Source organism: Limanda limanda, chromosome 13, assembly GCF_963576545.1.
Source record: "Limanda limanda chromosome 13, fLimLim1.1, whole genome shotgun sequence".
Lineage (NCBI taxonomy): Eukaryota > Metazoa > Chordata > Actinopteri > Pleuronectiformes > Pleuronectidae > Limanda > Limanda limanda.
This window is the reverse complement of record NC_083648.1, coordinates 27,158,631-27,179,637: the sequence shown is the minus strand read 5'-3', so window position 1 is coordinate 27,179,637 and position 21,007 is coordinate 27,158,631.

The window sequence follows — 21,007 nt, the reverse complement described above, 5'->3', positions numbered from 1 at the left end:
GTTTCTTCATTTCTTGGAAGTGAACTCCTGTGCGCTCTGTGCACTGTGCGCCTGATGGCACAGCCCCTGAAGCATAAGCAACAGACACCAACACTCGGCTGTTAGACCCGCTCCGTCTTCCTCTGTCTCTGAGCGTCGCTCTCCAGAGCCGCGGACACGCGCTGGTTCGCTCCGACCGAACATTACGCAGAACCAATGCGGTTTGAACAGTTTACTTTCGAGAGGCGTCTCTCCAGATAAGCCTTTTTTGGAAACATTGATTAAGATTTCTGACTTTTTCATCACATATCAGCCCAAGTGTCAGAAAAGCGCTGGAAACAGGGAGATCTGCCTTTTTTTGGAAGAAAAGGTTAAATTCTTGAATTTTTCATCACACATCATCCCAAATGTCACTAAACAGCTGGAAACGGGAAGATAAGCCTTTTTTGGAAGCATTGATTAAGATTTCTGACTTTTTCATCACATGTCAGCCCAAGTGTCAGAAAAGCGCTGAAAACAGGGAGATAAGCCTTTTTTGGAAGAAATGGTTAAATTCTCGAATTCTTCATCACACATCATCCCAAATGTCACTAAACAGCTGGAAACGGGGAGATAAGCCTTTTTTGGAAGCAATGGTTAACATTTTGACTTTTTCATCACATATCAGCTCCAGTGTCAGAAAAGCGCTGGAAACAGGCAGATATGCCTTTTTTTGGAAGAAAAGGTTAAATTCTTGAATTTTTCATCACACATCATCCCAAATGTCACTAAACAGCTGGAAACGGGGAGATAAGCCTTTTTTGGAAGCAATGGTTAACATTTTGACTTTTTCATCACATATCAGCTCCAGTGTCAGAAAAGCGCTGGAAACAGGGAGATCTGCCTTTTTTTGGAAGAAAAGGTTAAATTCTTGAATTTTTCATCCGACATCATCCGAAATGTCACTAAACAGCTGGAAACGGGGAGATAAGCCTTTTTTGGAAGCATTGATTAAGATTTCTGACTTTTTTCATCACATGTCAGCCCAAGTGTCAGAAAAGCGCTGGAAACAAGGAGATAAGCCTTTTTTGGAAGAAATGGTTAAATTCTTGAATTTTTAATCACACATCATCCCAAATGTCACTAAACAGTTGGAAACGGGGAGATAAGCCTTTTTTGGAAGCAATGGTTAACATTTTGACTTTTTCATCACATATCAGCTCCAGTGTCAGAAAAGCGCTGGAAACAGGCAGATATGCCTTTTTTTGGAAGAAAAGGTTAAATTCTTGAATTTTTCATCACACATCATCCCAAATGTCACTAAACAGCTGGAAACGGGGAGATAAGCCTTTTTTGGAAGCAATGGTTAACATTTTGACTTTCTCATCACATATCAGCTCCAGTGTCAGAAAAGCGCTGGAAACAGGGAGATCTGCCTTTTTTTGGAAGAAAAGGTTAAATTCTTGAATTTTTCATCACACATCATCCCAAATGTCACTAAACAGCTGGAAACGGGGAGATAAGCCTTTTTTGGAAGCAATGGTTAACATTTTGACTTTTTCATCACATATCAGCTCCAGTGTCAGAAAAGCGCTGGAAACAGGGAGATCTGGCTTTTTTTGGAAGAAAAGGTTAAATTCTTGAATTTTTCATCACACATCATCCCAAATGTCACTAAACAGCTGGAAACGGGGAGATAAGCCTTTTTTGGAAGCATTGATTAAGATTTCTGACTTTTTCATCACATGTCAGCCCAAGTGTCAGAAAAGCGCTGGAAACAGGCAGATATGCCTTTTTTTGGAAGAAAAGGTTAAATTCTTGAATTTTTCATCACACATCATCCCAAATGTCACTAAACAGCTGGAAACGGGGAGATAAGCCTTTTTTGGAAGCAATGGTTAACATTTTGACTTTCTCATCACATATCAGCTCCAGTGTCAGAAAAGCGCTGGAAACAGGGAGATCTGCCTTTTTTTGGAAGAAAAGGTTAAATTCTTGAATTTTTCATCACACATCATCCCAAATGTCACTAAACAGCTGGAAACGGGGAGATAAGCCTTTTTTGGAAGCAATGGTTAACATTTTGACTTTTTCATCACATATCAGCTCCAGTGTCAGAAAAGCGCTGGAAACAGGGAGATCTGGCTTTTTTTGGAAGAAAAGGTTAAATTCTTGAATTTTTCATCACACATCATCCCAAATGTCACTAAACAGCTGGAAACGGGGGGATAAGCCTTTTTTGGAAGCATTGATTAAGATTTCTGACTTTTTCATCACATGTCAGCCCAAGTGTCAGAAAAGCGCTGGAAACAAGGAGATAAGCCTTTTTTGGAAGAAATGGTTAAATTCTTGAATTTTTAATCACACATCATCCCAAATGTCACTAAACAGCTGGAAACGGGGAGATAAGCCTTTTTTGGAAGCAATGGTTAACATTTTGACTTTCTCATCACATATCAGCTCCAGTGTCAGAAAAGCGCTGGAAACAGGGAGATCTGGCTTTTTTTGGAAGAAAAGGTTAAATTCTTGAATTTTTCATCACACATCATCCCAAATGTCACTAAACAGCTGGAAACGGGGAGATAAGCCTTTTTTGGTAGCATTGATTAAGATTTCTGACTTTTTCATCACATGTCAGCCCAAGTGTCAGAAAAGCGCTGGAAACAAGGAGATAAGCCTTTTTTGGAAGAAATGGTTAAATTCTTGAATTTTTAATCACACATCATCCCAAATGTCACTAAACAGCTGGAAACGGGGAGATAAGCCTTTTTTGGAAGCAATGGTAAACATTTTGACTTTTTCATCACATATCAGCTCCAGTGTCAGAAAAGCGCTGGAAACAGGCAGATATGTAACCATTTCTTCCAAAAAAGGCTTATCTCCCTGTTTCCAGCGCTTTTCTGACACTTGGGCTGACATGTGATGAAAAAGTCAGAAATCTTAATCAATGCTTCTAAAAAAGGCTTATCTCCCCGTTTCCAGCTGTTTAGTGACATTTGGGATGATGTGTGATGAAAAATTCAAGAATTTAACCATTTCTTCCAAAAAAGGCTTATCTCCCTGTTTCCAGCGCTTTTCTGACACTTGGGCTGACATGTGATGAAAAAGTCAGAAATCTTAATCAATGCTTCCAAAAAAGGCTTATCTCCCCGTTTCCAGCTGTTTAGTGACATTTGGGATGATGTGTGATGAAAAATTCAAGAATTTAACCTTTTCTTCCAAAAAAAGGCAGATCTCCCTGTTTCCAGCGCTTTTCTGACACTTGGGCTGACATGTGATGAAAAAGTCAGAAATCTTAATCAATGCTTCTAAAAAAGGCTTATCTCCCCGTTTCCAGCTGTTTAGTGACATTTGGGATGATGTGTGATGAAAAATTCAAGAATTTAACCATTTCTTCCAAAAAAGGCTTATCTCCCTGTTTCCAGCGCTTTTCTGACACTTGGGCTGACATGTGATGAAAAAGTCAGAAATCTTAATCAATGCTTCCAAAAAAGGCTTATCTCCCCGTTTCCAGCTGTTTAGTGACATTTGGGATGATGTGTGATAAAAAATTCAAGAATTTAACCATTTCTTCCAAAAAAGACTTATCTCCTTGTTTCCAGCGCTTTTCTGACACTTGGGCTGACATGTGATGAAAAAGTCAGAAATCTTAATCAATGCTTCCAAAAAAGGCTTATCTCCCCGTTTCCAGCTGTTTAGTGACATTTGGGATGATGTGTGATGAAAAATTCAAGAATTTAACCTTTTCTTCCAAAAAAAGGCAGATCTCCCTGTTTCCAGCGCTTTTCTGACACTGGAGCTGATATCTGATGAAAAGTCAAAATGTTAACCATTGCTTCCAAAAGAGGCTTTTCTCCCCGTTTCCAGCTGTTTAGTGACATTTGGGATGATGTGTGATGAAAAATTCAAGAATTTAACCATTTCTTCCAAAAAAGGCTTATCTCCCTGTTTCCAGCGCTTTTCTGACACTTGGGCTGACATGTGATGAAAAAGTCAGAAATCTTAATCAATGCTTCTAAAAAAGGCTTATCTCCCCGTTTCCAGCTGTTTAGTGACATTTGGGATGATGTGTGATGAAAAATTCAAGAATTTAACCTTTTCTTCCAAAAAAAGGCAGATCTCCCTGTTTCCAGCGCTGTTCTGACACTTGGGCTGACATGTGATGAAAAAGTCAGAAATCTTAATCAATGCTTCCAAAAAAGGCTTATCTCCCCGTTTCCAGCTGTTTAGTGACATTTGGGATGATGTGTGATAAAAAATTCAAGAATTTAACCATTTCTTCCAAAAAAAGGCATATCTCCCTGTTTCCAGCGCTTTTCTGACACTGGAGCTGATAAGTGATGAAAAAGTCAAAATGTTAACCATTGCTTCCAAAAAAGGCTTATCTCCCCGTTTCCAGCTGTTTAGTGACATTTGGGATGATGTGTGATGACAAATTCAAGAATTTAACCATTTCTTCCAAAAAAGGCTTATCTCCCTGTTTAGAGCGCTTTTCTGACACTTGGGCTGACATGTGATGAAAAAGTCAGAAATCTTAATCAATGCTTCCAAAAAAGGCTTATCTCCCCGTTTCCAGCTGTTTAGTGACATTTCGGATGATGTGTGATGAAAAGTTCAAGAATTTAACCTTTTCTTCCAAAAAAAGGCAGATCTCCCTGTTTCCAGCGCTTTTCTGACACTGGAGCTGATATTTGATGAAAAAGTCAAAATGTTAACCATTGCTTCCAAAAAAGGCTTATCTCCCCGTTTCCAGCTGTTTAGTGACATTTGGGATGATGTGTGATGAAAAATTCAAGAATTTAACCTTTTCTTCCAAAAAAAGGCAGATCTCCCTGTTTCCAGCGCTTTTCTGACACTGGAGCTGATATGTGATGAAAAAGTCAAAATGTTAACCATTGCTTCCAAAAAAGGCTTATCTCCCCGTTTCCAGCTGTTTAGTGACATTTGGGATGATGTGTGATGACAAATTCAAGAATTTAACCATTTCTTCCAAAAAAGGCTTATATCCCTGTTTAGAGCGCTTTTCTGACACTTGGGCTGACATGTGATGAAAAAGTCAGAAATCTTAATCAATGCTTCCAAAAAAGGCTTATCTCCCCGTTTCCAGCTGTTTAGTGTCCCCTTGTCCTCCTCCAGTGTTTACGGTAAGCGTGCTGCGTCATTTCGTCACTTCCTGTTATTGCCACGGGACACGGGTGGTGTAGTCGCTATCTGAATTAGCTCCTCCGCTAAACACAACTGTCTTTCTGTTCTACTACGGCTAAAATCACCGGTATATAGTTAAGGACCCTCACATACCAGCCCCTCCTCTCTGGTGCTTTGTGATTCTGTGTTCTTTTTAAATCTCACACTCATAGTTTTAGCAGCGATGTGTTCTCTCTCTCCCTCTCGCTCCACCGCTCTCTCCTGCTCCGAGTGTCTCATGTTTACTTACTCCTCCGCCTCCATTAACAGTAGTGGTAAATGTAATAAATGTAGTATGTTGGTAGACATGGAGGCGAGGCTTAGCAACTTAGAAGCTCGGCTCCTCAGCTTAGAACCCCCGTTAGCTATAGTTAGCCGGCCCGTGCTAGCCGCAGCGAAGCCACCTAGCTTAGCTTCAGCTAGCAGTCCCTCGACTTGCCCCGGGCAGCCGGGAGCCCAGGGTGGCTGGGTGACGGTCCGGAGGGGGCATAGTACCACCCATAGAAAGCCCACGATTAAAGACCCACCAGCTCACGTCTCAAATAGATTTTCTCCACTCAGCGACGCACCCGCTGAGAATCAAACTCTGGTTATTGGTGACTCGGTTCTCAGAAACGTGAGATTAGTGACACCAGCGGCCATAGTCAATTGTATCCCGGGGGCCAGAGCCGGCGACATTGAATCCAAATTGAAGCTGCTGGCTAAAACTAAACGTAAATACAGTAAAATCGTAATTCACGTCGGCAGCAACGACTCCCGGCTTCGTATGTCGGAGGTCACTAAAGTTAATGTTGAGTCTGTGTGTGCTTTTGCTAAAACGATGTCGGACACAGTAGTTTTCTCTGGCCCTCTCCCTAACACTACAGGTGATGACATGTTTAGTCGCATGTTTTCTTTTAACCGCTGGCTGTCGAGGTGGTGTCCTGTAAACGGTGTGGGCTTTATAGATAATTGGCAAACTTTTTGGAGCGAACCTGGTCTTGTTAGGAGAGATGGCGTTCATCCCACTTGGGATGGAGCAGCTCTCTTATCTAAGAATATTACTAAGTCTATCACATGACAACCCAGAGTTGGGACCAGGAAGCAGAGCTGCAGTGCTAAACACTTCTCTGCGCTCCCTCTGGATCAGTCACCCAACCGCATAGAGACTGTCTCTGTCTACCGTCCGATTCAATTATTTAACTTAAACAATAACAGAGCGAGAACTCACAATAATCTCATACAAATTAACACAACCTCTGGAACAACACAGGAAACTAAGACTTTCAAATGTGGTCTTTTAAACATTAGATCACTGTCCTCAAAGGCTATTTTAGTTAATGAACTAGTCTCAGACTACAATATAGATGTAATGTCCCTTACTGAGACGTGGCTGCATCCTGATGAATATGTCAGTTTAAATGAATCTACTCCCCCCAGTCATATAAATTCACACGTTCCCAGGGAACTCGGGCGAGGAGGTGGAGTTGCTGCTATTTTTAACTCCAGTCTATCAATTAATCCTAAACCTAAACTTAGCTACAACTCATTTGAATGTCTTGTTCTTAATCTTCCACGTCAATCCAGGAAACACCAACAGCCAATCATATTTGCTGTAGTTTATCGTGCTCCTGGGGCTTATACTGAATTTCTAACAGAATTCCCTGAGTTTTTATCAAACCTAGTCCTAAAGACAGATAAAATTATTATTGTTGGTGACTTTAATATTCATGTTGACAATAATAAAGATAGCCTGAGCGTAGCATTTATTTCAATACTAGACTCAATTGGTTTTAGTCAGTGTGTGCATCAACCTACTCATTGTTGTAACCACACACTTGACCTTGTGTTATCATACGGTGTCAAAATTGAACATTTAACAGTACTTCCGCGCAATCCAACACTATCAGACCATAATTTAATAACCTTCGATTTTTCACTATCTGAATATATGCCACTAATAAAAAACTCATTATAGTCACTTAAAAGTAATTTCTAGGACCGCGTTTTTCCACTTGCGTAATATCTCAAAAATCAGACATGTCCTTTCGCAAAAAGATGCAGAAAAACTAGTCCACGCCTTTGTTACATCGAGACTGGACTATTGTAATTCATTATTATCAGGCTCCAGCAGCAAGTCGTTAAAGACTCCTGCAGCTGGTCCAAAATGCCGCAGCACGTGTCCTGACGAGAACTAAGAAAAGAGAGCACATTTCTCCAGTATTAGCATCGCTACACTGGCTTCCTGTTAAATCTAGAATAGAATTTAAAATTCTCCTCCTCACCTTCAAGGCCCTTAATGATATGGCACCTCTTTACCTTAAAGAGATGTTAGTTCCATATCAACCTACTAGAGCACTCCGATCCCAGAACACAGGTTTACTTGTTGTCCCTAAAGTCTCTAAAAGTAGAGTAGGAGCCAGAGCTTTTAGCCATCAAGCCCCACTGCTGTGGAATAATCTCTCACTTTCAGTTAGGGAGGCAGACACGCTCTGTTCGTTTAAAAGTAGACTCAAAACCTTCCTTTTTTATAAAGCTTATAGTTAGAGCTAATTTGTGCGATGTTCCAAATTTGATTAAATGGCAAAAACCCCTGATGATGCTAAGACGCACAGGGAATTTATGACACAAGACACACGGAGCTTCTCTTTCCTGCTTCTCCTTCCTTTTCTCCATATTTATCACATCAAGATAATTCTTATCTGATCAGTACATGTTACTAACTTGACCCCTTTTCCCGGAGTTTCTGTGCCTTAGCGCCCGCGGATGCAGGGCCACAGCTGTGGCCGCACCATGGATTATGATTGTGGATCGCGTGTCGGAGGTCGCAACGGTGGATCCAGTGGTGGATTCTGTATCGTGCCAGCTGATCGTCGTTGTAATGGAGGATCCTTTGTCGCGTTGGCATCGGATGATGAGGGACCACGACCGAGGCGGCAGCTGATAATGGATTCTAACTGGCGGCGGTGGACAATGACTATGGATTATAGTGGATCCCATCCTGATGCTGGATCGTGGTCTTGCTGGCTGCTGGCCAGAGACTGTGATTGCAGCGGGACTGCCTGACACATAGTATTGAAAAATGTTTAGCCTAATGGATGCTGCTAAAAATCCTGATGATGTTTTCTTACACCTGACATCTATTGCACTTCTGTCCGTCCTGAGAGAGGGATCCCCCACATGTGGCTCTCTCTGAGGTTTCTACATATTTTTACCTGTGAAAAGGGTTTTTAGTAGTTTTTCCTTACTCTTGTTGAGGGTTAAGGACAGAGGATGTCACACAATGTTAAAGCCCCATGAGACGAATTGTTATTTGTGAATGTGGGCTATACAAATAAAACTTGATTGATTGATTGATTGATAGTGACATTTGGGATGATGTGTGATGAAAAATTCAAGAATTTAACCTTTTCTTCAAAAAAAAGGCAGATCTCCCTGTTTCCAGCGCTTTTCTGACACTGGAGCTGATATGTGATGAAAAAGTCAGAAATCTTAATCAATGCTTCCAAAAAAGGCTTATCTCCCTGTTTCCAGCGCTTTTCTGAGACTTGGGCTGACATGTGATGAAAAAGTCAGAAATCTTAATCAATGCTTCCAAAAAAGGCTTATCTCCCCGTTTCCAGCTGTTAAGTGACATTTGGGATGATGTGTGATGAAAAATTCAAGAATTTAACCTTTTCTTCCAAAAAAGGCTTATCTCCCTGTTTCCAGCGCTTTTCTGACACTTGGGCTGACATGTGATGAAAAAGTCAGAAATCTTAATCAATGCTTCCAAAAAAGGCTTATCTCCCAGTTTCCAGCTGTTTAGTGACATTTGGGATGATGTGTGATGAAAAATTCAAGAATTTAACCATTTCTTCCAAAAAAGGCTTATCTCCCTGTTTAGAGCGCTTTTCTGACACTTGGGCTGACATGTGATGAAAAAGTCAGAAATCTTAATCAATGCTTCCAAAAAAGGCTTATCTCCCCGTTTCCAGCTGTTTAGTGACATTTGGGATGATGTGTGATGAAAAATTCAGAAATTTAACCTTTTCTTCCAAAAAAAGGCAGATCTCCCTGTTTCCAGCGCTTTTCTGACACTGGAGCTGATATTTGATGAAAAAGTCAAAATGTTAACCATTGCTTCCAAAAAAGGCTTATCTCCCCGTTTCAAGCTGTTTAGTGACATTTGGGATGATGTGTGATGAAAAATTCAAGAATTTAACCATTTCTTCCAAAAAAGGCTTATCTCCCTGTTTCCAGCGATTTTTTGACACCTGGGCTGACATGTGATGAAAAAGTCAGAAATCTTAATCAATGCTTCCAAAAAAGGCTTATCTCCCCGTTTCCAGCTGTTAAGTGACATTTGGGATGATGTGTGATGAAAAATTCAAGAATTTAACCATTTCTTCCAAAAAAGACTTATCACCTTGTTTCCAGCGCTTTTCTGACACTTGGGCTGACATGTGATGAAAAAGTCAGAAATCTTAATCAATGCTTCCAAAAAAGGCTTATCTCCCCGTTTCCAGCTGTTTAGTGACATTTGGGATGATGTGTGATAAAAAATTCAAGAATTTAACCATTTCTTCAAAAAAAAGGCATATCTCCCTGTTTCCAGCGCTTTTCTGACACTGGAGCTGATAAGTGATGAAAAAGTCAAAATGTTAACCATTGCTTCCAAAAAAGGCTTATCTCCCCGTTTCCAGCTGTTTAGTGACATTTGGGATGATGTGTGATGAAAAATTCAAGAATTTAACCATTTCTTCCAAAAAAGGCTTATCTCCCTGTTTCCAGCGCTTTTCTGACACTTGGGCTGACATGTGATGAAAAAGTCAGAAATCTTAATCAATGCTTCTAAAAAAGGCTTATCTCCCCGTTTCCAGCTGTTTAGTGACATTTGGGATGATGTGTGATGAAAAATTCAAGAATTTAACCTTTTCTTCCAAAAAAAGGCAGATCTCCCTGTTTCCAGCGCTTTTCTGACACTTGGGCTGACATGTGATGAAAAAGTCAGAAATCTTAATCAATGCTTCCAAAAAAGGCTTATCTCCCAGTTTCCAGCTGTTTAGTGACATTTGGGATGATGTGTGATGAAAAATTCAAGAATTTAACCATTTCTTCCAAAAAAGGCTTATCTCCCTGTTTAGAGCGCTTTTCTGACACTTGGGCTGACATGTGATGAAAAAGTCAGAAATCTTAATCAATGCTTCCAAAAAAGGCTTATCTCCCCGTTTCCAGCTGTTTAGTGACATTTGGGATGATGTGTGATGAAAAATTCAGAAATTTAACCTTTTCTTCCAAAAAAAGGCAGATCTCCCTGTTTCCAGCGCTTTTCTGACACTGGAGCTGATATTTGATGAAAAAGTCAAAATGTTAACCATTGCTTCCAAAAAAGGCTTATCTCCCCGTTTCAAGCTGTTTAGTGACATTTGGGATGATGTGTGATGAAAAATTCAAGAATTTAACCATTTCTTCCAAATAAGGCTTATCTCCCTGTTTCCAGCGATTTTTTGACACCTGGGCTGACATGTGATGAAAAAGTCAGAAATCTTAATCAATGCTTCCAAAAAAGGCTTATCTCCCCGTTTCCAGCTGTTAAGTGACATTTGGGATGATGTGTGATGAAAAATTCAAGAATTTAACCATTTCTTCCAAAAAAGACTTATCTCCTTGTTTCCAGCGCTTTTCTGACACTTGGGCTGACATGTGATGAAAAAGTCAGAAATCTTAATCAATGCTTCCAAAAAAGGCTTATCTCCCCGTTTCCAGCTGTTTAGTGACATTTGGGATGATGTGTGATAAAAAATTCAAGAATTTAACCATTTCTTCAAAAAAAAGGCATATCTCCCTGTTTCCAGCGCTTTTCTGACACTGGAGCTGATAAGTGATGAAAAAGTCAAAATGTTAACCATTGCTTCCAAAAAAGGCTTATCTCCCCGTTTCCAGCTGTTTAGTGACATTTGGGATGATGTGTGATGACAAATTCAAGAATTTAACCATTTCTTCCAAAAAAGGCTTATCTCCCTGTTTAGAGCGCTTTTCTGACACTTGGGCTGACATGTGATGAAAAAGTCAGAAATCTTAATCAATGCTTCCAAAAAAGGCTTATCTCCCCGTTTTCAGCTGTTTAGTGACATTTGGGACAATGTGTGATGAAAAATTCAAGAATTTAACCTTTTCTTCCAAAAAAAGGCAGATCTCCCTGTTTCCAGCGCTTTTCTGACACTGGAGCTGATATCTGATGAAAAAGTCAAAATGTTAACCATTGCTTCCAAAAAAGGCTTATCTCCCCGTTTCCAGCTGTTTAGTGACATTTGGGATGATGTGTGATGAAAAATTCAAGAATTTAACCATTTCTTCCAAAAAAGGCTTATCTCCCTGTTTCCAGCGCTTTTCTGACACTTGGGCTGACATGTGATGAAAAAGTCAGAAATCTTAATCAATGCTTCTAAAAAAGGCTTATCTCCCCGTTTCCAGCTGTTTAGTGACATTTGGGATGATGTGTGATGAAAAATTCAAGAATTTAACCATTTCTTCCAAAAAAGGCTTATCTCCCTGTTTCCAGCGCTTTTCTGACACTTGGGCTGACATGTGATGAAAAAGTCAGAAATCTTAATCAATGCTTCCAAAAAAGGCTTATCTCCCCGTTTCCAGCTGTTTAGTGACATTTGGGATGATGTGTGATGAAAAATTCAAGAATTTAACCTTTTCTTCCAAAAAAAGGCAGATCTCCCTGTTTCCAGCGCTTTTCTGACACTTGGGCTGACATGTGATGAAAAAGTCAGAAATCTTAATCAATGCTTCCAAAAAAGGCTTATCTCCCCGTTTCCAGCTGTTTAGTGACATTTGGGATGATGTGTGATGAAAAATTCAAGAATTTAACCATTTCTTCCAAAAAAGGCTTATCTCCCTGTTTCCAGCGCTTTTCTGACACTTGGGCTGACATGTGATGAAAAAGTCAGAAATCTTAATCAATGGTTCCAAAAAAGGCTTATCTCCCCGTTTCCAGCTGTTTAGTGACATTTGGGATGATGTGTGATGAAAAATTCAAGAATTTAACCATTTCTTCCAAAAAAGGCTTATCTCCCTGTTTCCAGCGCTTTTCTGACACTTGGGCTGACATGTGATGAAAAAGTCAGAAATCTTAATCAATGCTTCCAAAAAAGGCTTATCTCCCCGTTTCCAGCTGTTTAGTGACATTTGGGATGATGTGTGATGAAAAATTCAAGAATTTAACCTTTTCTTCCAAAAAAAGGCAGATCTCCCTGTTTCCAGCGCTTTTCTGACACTGGAGCTGATATGTGATGAAAAAGTCAAAATGTTAACCATTGCTTCCAAAAAAGGCTTATCTCCCCGTTTCCAGCTGTTTAGTGACATTTGGGATGATGTGTGATGAAAAATTCAAGAATTTAACCTTTTCTTCCAAAAAAAGGCAGATCTCCCTGTTTCCAGCGCTTTTCTGACACTGGAGCTGATATGTGATGAAAAAGTCAAAATGTTAACCATTGCTTCCAAAAAAGGCTTATCTCCCCGTTTCCAGCTGTTCAGTGACATTTGGGATGATGTGTGATGAAAAATTCAAGAATTTAACCTTTTCTTCCAAAAAAAGGCAGATCTCCCTGTTTCCAGCGCTTTTCTGACACTTTGGCTGACATGTGATGAAAAAGTCAGAAATCTTAATCAATGCTTCCAAAAAAGGCTTATCTCCCCGTTTCCAGCTGTTTAGTGACATTTGGGATGATGTGTGATGAAAAATTCGAGAATTTAACCATTTCTTCCAAAAAAGGCTTATCTCCCTGTTTCCAGCGCTTTTCTGAAACTTGGGCTGACATGTGATGAAAAAGTCAGAAATCTTAATCAATGGTTCCAAAAAAGGCTTATCTCCCCGTTTCCAGCTGTTTAGTGACATTTGGGATGATGTGTGATGAAAAATTCAAGAATTTAACCTTTTCTTCCAAAAAAAGGCAGATCTCCCTGTTTCCAGCGCTTTTCTGACACTGGAGCTGACATGTGATGAAAAAGTCAGAAATCTTAATCAATGCTTCCAAAAAAGGCTTATCTCCCCGTTTCCAGCTGTTTAGTGACATTTGGGATGATGTGTGATGAAAAATTCAAGAATTTAACCATTTCTTCCAAAAAAGGCTTATCTCCCTGTTTCCAGCGCTTTTCTGACACTGGAGCTGATATGTGATGAAAAAGTCAAAATGTTAACCATTGCTTCCAAAAAAGGCTTATCTCCCCGTTTCCAGCTGTTTAGTGACATTTGGGATGATGTGTGATGAAAAATTCGAGAATTTAACCATTTCTTCAAAAAAAGACTTATCTCCCTGTTTCCAGCGCTTTTCTGACACTTGGGCTGACATGTGATGAAAAAGTCAGAAATCTTAATCAATGCTTCCAAAAAAGGCTTATCTCCCCGTTTCCAGCTGTTTAGTGACATTTGGGATGATGTGTGATGAAAAATTCAAGAATTTAACCTTTTCTTCCAAAAAAAGGCAGATCTCCCTGTTTCCAGCGCTTTTCTGACACTTGGGCTGATATGTGAAGAAAAAGTCAGAAATCTTAATCAATGCTTCCAAAAAAGGCTTATCTCCCCGTTTCCAGCTGTTTAGTGACATTTGGGATGATGTGTGATGAAAAATTCAAGAATTGAACCCTTTCTTCCAAAAAAAGGCAGATCTCCCTGTTTCCAGCGCTTTTCTGACACTGGAGCTGATATGTGATGAAAAAGTCAAAATGTTAACCATTGCTTCCAAAAAAGGCTTATCTCCCCGTTTCCAGCTGTTTAGTGACATTTGGGATGATGTGTGATGAAAAATTCAAGAATTTAACCTTTTCTTCCAAAAAAAGGCAGATCTCCCTGTTTCCAGCGCTTTTCTGACACTTGGGCTGACATGTGATGAAAAAGTCAGAAATCTTAATCAATGCTTCCAAAAAAGGCTTATCTCCCCGTTTCCAGCTGTTTAGTGACATTTGGGATGATGTGTGATGAAAAATTCGAGAATTTAACCATTTCTTCCAAAAAAAGGCTTATCTCCCTGTTTCCAGCGCTTTTCTGACACTTGGGCTGACACGTGATGAAAAAGTCAGAAATCTTAATCAATGCTTCCAAAAAAGGCTTATCTCCCCGTTTCCAGCTGTTTAGTGACATTTGGGATGATGTGTGATGAAAAATTCAAGAATTTAACCATTTCTTCCAAAAAAGGCTTATCTCCCTGTTTCCAGCGCTTTTCTGACACTTGGGCTGACATGTGATGAAAAAGTCAGAAATCTTAATCAATGGTTCCAAAAAAGGCTTATCTCCCCGTTTCCAGCTGTTAAGTGACATTTGGGATGATGTGTGATGAAAAATTCAAGAATTTAACCATTTCTTCCAAAAAAGACTTATCTCCTTGTTTCCAGCGCTTTTCTGACACTTGGGCTGACATGTGATGAAAAAGTCAGAAATCTTAATCAATGCTTCCAAAAAAGGCTTATCTCCCCGTTTCCAGCTGTTTAGTGACATTTGGGATGATGTGTGATAAAAAATTCAAGAATTTAACCATTTCTTCAAAAAAAAGGCATATCTCCCTGTTTCCAGCGCTTTTCTGACACTGGAGCTGATAAGTGATGAAAAAGTCAAAATGTTAACCATTGCTTCCAAAAAAGGCTTATCTCCCCGTTTCCAGCTGTTTAGTGACATTTGGGATGATGTGTGATGACAAATTCAAGAATTTAACCATTTCTTCCAAAAAAGGCTTATCTCCCTGTTTAGAGCGCTTTTCTGACACTTGGGCTGACATGTGATGAAAAAGTCAGAAATCTTAATCAATGCTTCCAAAAAAGGCTTATCTCCCCGTTTTCAGCTGTTTAGTGACATTTGGGACAATGTGTGATGAAAAATTCAAGAATTTAACCTTTTCTTCCAAAAAAAGGCAGATCTCCCTGTTTCCAGCGCTTTTCTGACACTGGAGCTGATATCTGATGAAAAAGTCAAAATGTTAACCATTGCTTCCAAAAAAGGCTTATCTCCCCGTTTCCAGCTGTTTAGTGACATTTGGGATGATGTGTGATGAAAAATTCAAGAATTTAACCATTTCTTCCAAAAAAGGCTTATCTCCCTGTTTCCAGCGCTTTTCTGACACTTGGGCTGACATGTGATGAAAAAGTCAGAAATCTTAATCAATGCTTCTAAAAAAGGCTTATCTCCCCGTTTCCAGCTGTTTAGTGACATTTGGGATGATGTGTGATGAAAAATTCAAGAATTTAACCTTTTCTTCCAAAAAAAGGCAGATCTCCCTGTTTCCAGCGCTTTTCTGACACTTGGGCTGACATGTGATGAAAAAGTCAGAAATCTTAATCAATGCTTCCAAAAAAGGCTTATCTCCCAGTTTCCAGCTGTTTAGTGACATTTGGGATGATGTGTGATGAAAAATTCAAGAATTTAACCATTTCTTCCAAAAAAGGCTTATCTCCCTGTTTAGAGCGCTTTTCTGACACTTGGGCTGACATGTGATGAAAAAGTCAGAAATCTTAATCAATGCTTCCAAAAAAGGCTTATCTCCCCGTTTCCAGCTGTTTAGTGACATTTGGGATGATGTGTGATGAAAAATTCAGAAATTTAACCTTTTCTTCCAAAAAAAGGCAGATCTCCCTGTTTCCAGCGCTTTTCTGACACTGGAGCTGATATTTGATGAAAAAGTCAAAATGTTAACCATTGCTTCCAAAAAAGGCTTATCTCCCCGTTTCAAGCTGTTTAGTGACATTTGGGATGATGTGTGATGAAAAATTCAAGAATTTAACCATGTCTTCCAAAAAAGGCTTATCTCCCTGTTTCCAGCGATTTTTTGACACCTGGGCTGACATGTGATGAAAAAGTCAGAAATCTTAATCAATGCTTCCAAAAAAGGCTTATCTCCCCGTTTCCAGCTGTTAAGTGACATTTGGGATGATGTGTGATGAAAAATTCAAGAATTTAACCATTTCTTCCAAAAAAGACTTATCTCCTTGTTTCCAGCGCTTTTCTGACACTTGGGCTGACATGTGATGAAAAAGTCAGAAATCTTAATCAATGCTTCCAAAAAAGGCTTATCTCCCCGTTTCCAGCTGTTTAGTGACATTTGGGATGATGTGTGATAAAAAATTCAAGAATTTAACCATTTCTTCAAAAAAAAGGCATATCTCCCTGTTTCCAGCGCTTTTCTGACACTGGAGCTGATAAGTGATGAAAAAGTCAAAATGTTAACCATTGCTTCCAAAAAAGGCTTATCTCCCCGTTTCCAGCTGTTTAGTGACATTTGGGATGATGTGTGATGACAAATTCAAGAATTTAACCATTTCTTCCAAAAAAGGCTTATCTCCCTGTTCAGAGCGCTTTTCTGACACTTGGGCTGACATGTGATGAAAAAGTCAGAAATCTTAATCAATGCTTCCAAAAAAGGCTTATCTCCCCGTTTTCAGCTGTTTAGTGACATTTGGGACAATGTGTGATGAAAAATTCAAGAATTTAACCTTTTCTTCCAAAAAAAGGCAGATCTCCCTGTTTCCAGCGCTTTTCTGACACTGGAGCTGATATCTGATGAAAAAGTCAAAATGTTAACCATTGCTTCCAAAAAAGGCTTATCTCCCCGTTTCCAGCTGTTTAGTGACATTTGGGATGATGTGTGATGAAAAATTCAAGAATTTAACCATTTCTTCCAAAAAAGGCTTATCTCCCTGTTTCCAGCGCTTTTCTGACACTTGGGCTGACATGTGATGAAAAAGTCAGAAATCTTAATCAATGCTTCTAAAAAAGGCTTATCTCCCCGTTTCCAGCTGTTTAGTGACATTTGGGATGATGTGTGATGAAAAATTCAAGAATTTAACCATTTCTTCCAAAAAAGGCTTATCTCCCTGTTTCCAGCGCTTTTCTGACACTTGGGCTGACATGTGATGAAAAAGTCAGAAATCTTAATCAATGCTTCCAAAAAAGGCTTATCTCCCCGTTTCCAGCTGTTTAGTGACATTTGGGATGATGTGTGATGAAAAATTCAAGAATTGAACCTTTTCTTCCAAAAAAAGGCAGATCTCCCTGTTTCCAGCGCTTTTCTGACACTTGGGCTGACATGTGATGAAAAAGTCAGAAATCTTAATCAATGCTTCCAAAAAAGGCTTATCTCCCCGTTTCCAGCTGTTTAGTGACATTTGGGATGATGTGTGATGAAAAATTCAAGAATTTAACCATTTCTTCCAAAAAAGGCTTATCTCCCTGTTTCCAGCGCTTTTCTGACACTTGGGCTGACATGTGATGAAAAAGTCAGAAATCTTAATCAATGGTTCCAAAAAAGGCTTATCTCCCCGTTTCCAGCTGTTTAGTGACATTTGGGATGATGTGTGATGAAAAATTCAAGAATTTAACCATTTCTTCCAAAAAAGGCTTATCTCCCTGTTTCCAGCGCTTTTCTGACACTTGGGCTGACATGTGATGAAAAAGTCAGAAATCTTAATCAATGCTTCCAAAAAAGGCTTATCTCCCCGTTTCCAGCTGTTTAGTGACATTTGGGATGATGTGTGATGAAAAATTCAAGAATTTAACCTTTTCTTCCAAAAAAAGGCAGATCTCCCTGTTTCCAGCGCTTTTCTGACACTGGAGCTGATATGTGATGAAAAAGTCAAAATGTTAACCATTGCTTCCAAAAAAGGCTTATCTCCCCGTTTCCAGCTGTTTAGTGACATTTGGGATGATGTGTGATGAAAAATTCAAGAATTTAACCTTTTCTTCCAAAAAAAGGCAGATCTCCCTGTTTCCAGCGCTTTTCTGACACTGGAGCTGATATGTGATGAAAAAGTCAAAATGTTAACCATTGCTTCCAAAAAAGGCTTATCTCCCCGTTATCCAGCTGTTTAGTGACATTTGGGATGATGTGTGATGAAAAATTCGAGAATTTAACCATTTCTTCCAAAAAAGGCTTATCTCCCTGTTTCCAGCGCTTTTCTGACACTTGGGCTGACATGTGATGAAAAAGTCAGAAATCTTAATCAATGCTTCCAAAAAAGGCTTATCTCCCCGTTTCCAGCTGTTTAGTGACATTTGGGATGATGTGTGATGAAAAATTCAAGAATTTAACCTTTTCTTCCAAAAAAAGGCAGATCTCCCTGTTTCCAGCGCTTTTCTGACACTCGAGCTGATATGTGATGAAAAAGTCAAAATGTTAACCATTGCATCCAAAAAAGGCTTATCTCCCCGTTTCCAGCTGTTCAGTGACATTTGGGATGATGTGTGATGAAAAATTCAAGAATTTAACCTTTTCTTCCAAAAAAAGGCAGATCTCCCTGTTTCCAGCGCTTTTCTGACACTTTGGCTGACATGTGATGAAAAAGTCAGAAATCTTAATCAATGCTTCCAAAAAAGGCTTATCTCCCCGTTTCCAGCTGTTTAGTGACATTTGGGATGATGTGTGATGAAAAATTCGAGAATTTAACCATTTCTTCCAAAAAAGGCTTATCTCCCTGTTTCCAGCGCTTTTCTGAAACTTGGGCTGACATGTGATGAAAAAGTCAGAAATCTTAATCAATGGTTCCAAAAAAGGCTTATCTCCCCGTTTCCAGCTGTTTAGTGACATTTGGGATGATGTGTGATGAAAAATTCAAGAATTTAACCTTTTCTTCCAAAAAAAGGCAGATCTCCCTGTTTCCAGCGCTTTTCTGACACTGGAGCTGACATGTGATGAAAAAGTCAGAAATCTTAATCAATGCTTCCAAAAAAGGCTTATCTCCCCGTTTCCAGCTGTTTAGTGACATTTGGGATGATGTGTGATGAAAAATTCAAGAATTTAACCATTTCTTCCAAAAAAGGCTTATCTCCCTGTTTCCAGCGCTTTTCTGACACTTGGGCTGACATGTGATGAAAAAGTCAGAAATCTTAATCAATGGTTCCAAAAAAGGCTTATCTCCCCGTTTCCAGCTGTTTAGTGACATTTGGGATGATGTGTGATGAAAAATTCAAGAATTTAACCTTTTCTTCCAAAAAAAGGCAGATCTCCCTGTTTCCAACGCTTTTCTGACACTGGAGCTGATATGTGATGAAAAAGTCAAAATGTTAACCATTGCTTCCAAAAAAGGCTTATCTCCCCGTTATCCAGCTGTTTAGTGACATTTGGGATGATGTGTGATGAAAAATTCGAGAATTTAACCATTTCTTCCAAAAAAGGCATATCTCCCAGTTTCCAGCGCTTTTCTGACACTTGGGCTGACATGTGATGAAAAAGTCAGGAATCTTAATCAATGCTTCCAAAAAAGGCTTATCTCCCCGTTTCCAGCGCTTTTCTGACACTGGAGCTGATATGTGATGAAAAAGTCAAAATGTTAACCATTGCTTCCAAAAAAGGCTTATCTCCCCGTTTCCAGCTGTTTAGTGACATTTGGGATGATGTGTGATGAAAAATTCGAGAATTTAACCATTTCTTCAAAAAAAGACTTATCTCCCTGTTTCCAGCGCTTTTCTGACACTTGGGCTGACATGTGATGAAAAAGTCAGAAATCTTAATCAATGCTTCCAAAAAAGGCTTATCTCCCCGTTTCCAGCTGTTTAGTGACATTTGGGATGATGTGTGATGAAAAATTCAAGAATTTAACCTTTTCTTCCAAAAAAAGGCAGATCTCCCTGTTTCCAGCGCTTTTCTGACACTTGGGCTGATATGTGAAGAAAAAGTCAGAAATCTTAATCAATGCTTCCAAAAAAGGCTTATCTCCCCGTTTCCAGCTGTTTAGTGACATTTGGGATGATGTGTGATGAAAAATTCAAGAATTGAACCCTTTCTTCCAAAAAAAGGCAGATCTCCCTGTTTCCAGCGCTTTTCTGACACTGGAGCTGATATGTGATGAAAAAGTCAAAATGTTAACCATTGCTTCCAAAAAAGGCTTATCTCCCCGTTTCCAGCTGTTTAGTGACATTTGGGATGATGTGTGATGAAAAATTCAAGAATTTAACCTTTTCTTCCAAAAAAAGGCAGATCTCCCTGTTTCCAGCGCTTTTCTGACACTTGGGCTGACATGTGATGAAAAAGTCAGAAATCTTAATCAATGCTTCCAAAAAAGGCTTATCTCCCCGTTTCCAGCTGTTTAGTGACATTTGGGATGATGTGTGATGAAAAATTCGAGAATTTAACCATTTCTTCCAAAAAAAGGCTTATCTCCCTGTTTCCAGCGCTTTTCTGACACTTGGGCTGACACGTGATGAAAAAGTCAGAAATCTTAATCAATGCTTCCAAAAAAGGCTTATCTCCCCGTTTCCAGCTGTTTAGTGACATTTGGGATGATGTGTGATGAAAAATTCAAGAATTTAACCTTTTCTTCCAAAAAAAGGCAGATCTCCCTGTTTCCAGCGCTTTTCTGACACTTGGGCTGACATGTGATGAAAAAGTCAGAAATCTTATTCAATGCTTCCAAAAAAGGCTTATCTCCCCGTTTCCAGCTGTTTAGTGACATTTGGGATGATGTGTGATGACAAATTCAAGAATTTAACCATTTCTTCCAAAAAAGGCTTATCTCCCTGTTTCCAGCGCTTTTCTGACACTTGGGCTGACATGTGATGAAAAAGTCAGAAATCTTAATCAATGGTTCCAAAAAAGGCTTATCTCCCCGTTTCCAGCTGTTTAGTGACATTTGGGATGATGTGTGATGAAAAATTCAAGAATTTAACCTTTTCTTCCAAAAAAAGGCAGATCTCCCTGTTTCCAGCGCTTTTCTGACACTGGAGCTGATATGTGATGAAAAAGTCAAAATGTTAACCATTGCTTCCAAAAAAGGCTTATCTCCCCGTTATCCAGCTGTTTAGTGACATTTGGGATAATGTGTGATGACAAATTCAAGAATTTAACCATTTCTTCCAAAAAAGGCTTATCTCCCTGTTTCCAGCGCTTTTCTGACACTTGGGCTGACATGTGATGAA